The sequence below is a fragment of the Dufourea novaeangliae genome, unplaced genomic scaffold (assembly GCF_001272555.1).
Source record: "Dufourea novaeangliae isolate 0120121106 unplaced genomic scaffold, ASM127255v1 scaffold391, whole genome shotgun sequence".
NCBI classification, from domain to species: domain Eukaryota; kingdom Metazoa; phylum Arthropoda; class Insecta; order Hymenoptera; family Halictidae; genus Dufourea; species Dufourea novaeangliae.
Window position 1 is genome coordinate 538249 of NW_015374308.1, and position 5176 is coordinate 543424.

The following is a 5176-nucleotide window of genomic DNA, read 5'->3' on the forward strand; positions in this document are numbered from 1 at the left end:
TTGAATCACGACCAACAGCCTCTATTAACAAAACGCATACATTTTCAACGATTTATGACTTTAAAAACAAAATAAAGTGTGTCTGGCTATGTACAGCCTTTTTTACTGTGGCAGTCGATGTGTTAATATTTTCGCCAGCCGCCCCCCCCCCCCCCCCCCCCCCCCACCCTGATCGATAACTTGGTTAGGCCCATGTGAAGATGTCATCCGATGTGACCCCAGCATAATTTTTTAAAAGTGATTGGTTTTACTTCTGATTTTATTGTTTTTATAATTAAAGATGTTATTGTATTTTTGAAGTTTAACATTTACAAAGGGTCTGCATAATTATTTCTTAAATTGCAAAAAAAAGTAACTTGAATATAAAATTGTACTTATATTACGCAATTTCGATAAATTCTGTATTTTATTTAGAACTTTGATTTTTAAAATAACTTATATGTATGGTATACACTATATCTGTTAATTAATAATATCACATTCATGTTTCCTTCAAATTTTTTCTCCACTACGAAAAAGTTAATGTCAAAAATGTAATAAAGCGTATTTACTTCGGAACTATTACTTTATAGTTTATACTCAACGAAACAATGAGAAAAGTAGGAAAGAGTAATATAGAGATTATAGGAACAGTAGTTGTCGACGATATCTCTTATTCGCCATTTCTTCGAAGGATTAAGCGCACGAAAGGAAACTAGCGCAGAGAAAACTATTAAAGTTTACAGGCGGAAAAATTCTAAATTCAACGAGAAGTTCATTCAGCGTTTTATTATACGTAACATTATACAATATAACACTATAGTAAAAACAATATTACAATCTTGCTTCTAGCCTTTCTCTTTTACTATTTCAATGGCTTGTTCTCGTAATGTTTATGATCTATATAAAAATGTTTTATTTCTCAAAGGATGGTCGAATTATGTACAGATGTAATACATATAATTATATTACGAGTTTCATTCTCGAGATTTAACCATGTAGTAGTGCTATCCCATTCGTGATGTGGCCACGATCTTTAGTTAACAAAAGACAAACCTGCCTGCCTCTTACGTTCTCCTCGCGTTGTCAATCGTCATATTGTTTTTACGTGCGTGATACGCCACATCGATAGTGATTCCTTTTTATCATAAATAGTGTATTTCACAGTTTTCATTGAGGAAAAATGGGGAAATCTTCTCATGAAAAGAGGCGCAAATCGAGGTCTCGCTCTCGGACTCAGGTGAGTGAGTTGGAGGAATTGCGCAAAGAATTTAAGAAGCTAAAGAAAGAAGTTCGGAGTAGGCACCATTCGCAATGGTCGCGTAGCCGAAAAATTAATGAAAGCGCGACAAGAGTCGGCCATTCGTATGATGATGAATCGCATGGGCGAGAAAGATCTCGTAAGTGTAATTTCATATTTGAAATCAAAGAAGGTTCGGGCGGTACGCTCATACGAGGTATGAGATAAACCGTGCCTCGCTATAGACGGTGGGCCTTGACAAGGGGAGTGGACATATCGTGCTTTGTGGCGATAGGCCCACAGGAGCTGTGGGATAAATCGCGCGAATCGGTCGATACGATGCCATTTTTGTAGGATCTTATACATCGTCGGAGATCTCATTGTTATCGGATGGAGAGGATCTCGAGGTTAGCAGTCTGCTTGATAATTCTGATCAGGAATTGCAAGTAGCACACCAATCCAATAACAAAGATGTTGAGGAAGTAGATCCTCTGGATGAGGAAATGTTAAAACTTCTCGGAGAGGAAGGATCAACAAGGGATTGTAACGAACTGAATTTACATTCAGAAATCGGTGACCGTCGGCAGATTTGGGCGCAGGATGGTCTCACTAAGGATGAGAAACAGGAGCTTTTCCGGAAATATCCTCGTAAGGGTAACTATAATTTTGAAGCGCCCGAACTTAACTCAGAAGTGGAGTCATCAATTAACGACTCGATAAAAAAGCTAGACAAAATTTTTGCTGCGGATCAGTATACTCTGGGTTTGGCAATATCTGCTGTGGGTACAGGCGTTTCTATTCTGGTTCGCAATGAGGATGATGAGGGGAATAGAGCAGAAGTTCTTATGTGTTTGGTAAACGCAGGGAAACTTATGTCCGAGGCCTATTTTCAAGTCAACAAGAAAGAAAGGCTTTTTATACATCCTAGTTTGGATCGAAAGGCAAAAGATCTTCTGAAAAGAGCGAAAACCGACGCGTTCCATTTTGGGAAGGAATTATCGACGAGACTGAAAACAGCGAAGTCGATGGAGAAGGTCGGGCTGACCTTGAAATCCCAACAAATTGGGAAGAAGGTGCCGTCCAAAACAACTGTGTCGGGAAACTGGACAGTCCCGCCTGGAAGGAGCCAGGGCTATTCTCAGGCGGGTTACAGGCCAAAAAGTTATCATCGGGGAGTGCATCGCGGCAGGTATCAGCCGGAGAGAGTACAGAACAATGCCTTTCGCTCACAGGGCCAAATTCGACCTCGGATCAACCCACAACAAATTTCAACACAGAAATAGTAGGGGTAAGACAGATAGCGGGCAGACACAAAAAAATTCCGAAGTGCCTGGTCGAAGATTACTAATGATAGGGTGATATAAAATTGCATAAATAGTTACTCAATTCATTTTGACGAGGTGCCGCGACAACTTTGTGTACCCCCGGAACCCTCATTAAATGCTTCGGAAGAACTAGAATATTTGAAGGCGATCACTCGTTTGAGGAAACTAGGCGCAATTAAAAAATGCTTACCATGCCCTGATCAATTTATTTCCAGATACTTTTTAGTAGCCAAATCGAACGGTACTATGAGATTCATCCTAAATTTAAAAAAGCTCAATGAATTGATTATTCCAGATCATTTTAAGATGGAGGACATCGGAACAGCGACGAAATTGGTGTCCGAAGATTCGTTTATGGCCACCATAGATTTAAGGGAGGCATATTTTTTTATTCCGATTCGACTTTTTGGAATTTTTTGAACTCGAAGTATTTGAATTTACTTGACTCCCATTTGGTTTATCTACAGCACCATGGATATTTACGAAAATCTTGTAACCAGTTGCAAATTGTCTGAGAAGGGCAGGCTTCATGTGAATAGTTTATCTCGACGATTGCTTGTGTTTAGATTCGGATAACAGCGCTTATCTAAGGAACTTACAAAGGACAAGAGAATCTTTGGAGAAGCTGGGTTTTGTCATCAATAACGATAAAGGTAATTTAATTCCAAGTCAGAATTGTCAATTTTTACATAGGCTTCAGTATTAATACTGAATTCCCGTAGAATGACACTCGAACTTCCTGAAAGGAAAAAAGAAAAGATACTGCACAGCCTTGGAGGCTTTAAAGAAAAGGATGTTATGACACATTAATTATCTTGAATTAGTGGCAGCGTTTTTTGGCCTCAAATGTTTCGCAAAAAACTTATCAAAGTGTGAGATACTGTTGAGAATTGATAATACTACAGCGGTCTCGTATATAAACCGAATGGGTGGAATTCAATATCCGAGACTTAATGAAATAACGCGAAACATTTGGAAGTGGTGCGAAGAGAGAGAAATCTGGTTATTTGCATTATATATTGCGTCTAATAGAGAATGTCGAAGCAGATAGGGGTTCACGTGTCAAAAATATTGATACAGAATGGGAATTGTCAAATACAGCGTTTTCAGAAATATTCAAAGTTTTTGGTACTCCGTCCATAGATTTGTTAACGTCAAGATGTAATTCAAAATGCAGCGATTACTGTTCTCAGCATCGAGACCCAGAGACGTTAGCGGTAGATGCATTTACGTTAAATTGGAAACACTTTAATTTTTATGCATTTCCTCCCTTTTCGATGATTCTTAAGGTGTTAAGAAAAATTATACAAGACCAGGTACAAGGAATTCTAGTATTTCCAAAATGGTGCGCACAACCATTGTTTCCACTACTAAAGTCACTACTTCCTGAGCCCTTGATTATGTTCAAACCGTCACCTGATTTGCTACTTTCGCCCTGCAGATCCTGTCAACACCCGTTAGCCAGATCGTTGATATTGATGGCAGGTAGAGTATCAGGGAGGCGTTCCGTAGAAGGAATACGCCAGAGCAATCTATAGATGCTTCCGTGCTCGGAGGGTTAATGTATATCTATATCTTTAGTAACATGGGTTACCAAAAATGTCATGATCTGCTTTACACAACACTGTAATATTGTTATGATTACAATATGTTGTTATGAGCATCACAACAATTAGTGCAATAAAGATGTTCAATATTCCGTAGAAAATATTATTCTAATAAAATTTATACAATTCCAAGGTTTAATTGCTGTTTTCCAATATTTTTCCGATTGTCGTATATTATCGAGGTTCATTCTTATGCAACTATTTGCACAAAATATGTAAAAAAGAACATCGCTTCGTTGATAGCATCGAATCATTCTAGCCGCGTCTTCTATCCGACGGAGCGTGATTTTCACCTCATTTAGCCACGGCGAATAAAATATGAACGCTCCGAGGTTGATGAGATATACACACAGTAGCGGACAAAAAGAATTACCACGCTTCTCATTTAAAAATTTTTTATTATTTCTTAACATCAACTTAAAACTTTAATACACTGGATTTTATACAGCTTTTGATTATATTATCTATCAGAATACATATAAAACACGTACTAAAGTTTTAAGTTGACGATAAAAAATAATAAAAATGAAACAAGTAGTAAAAATTGTAACTTTTTTATCCACTACTGTATGTACAGTATACATATGTATACACTATTAGTCAGAAACTTGGGAATACTAAACGAGGTCGTAATCAGAAAAAAAAACACATTTGTATGAATATAGATTACTGACATTTCAAAATTAAATAATTAATATTTTCAATTTTAACGGTATGTATCGAACAGAACATACCTAATAATGTGAGCAATAATGGTCGCAGCGACGTTTTACATTCTAGACTGAGGAACCTTTTTATCTGTATCCACAGTTGTACGATTTAGATTCTCATAAAAGGAAAGGGAAGACGTTGTAAAACAAACGTTAGTAGTAAGAAATTTCTATCGTAGGCTATCCAGCCAAATGTATTCCATATTTCTGTAAATACACATCCGGTTTCTGCAACAGCAATTTCCCTTTTGATATTCTGCATCGAAACAAACGATAAGTGATAATGTTGCTAATAAAATGCTTTTGCTTTAAAAA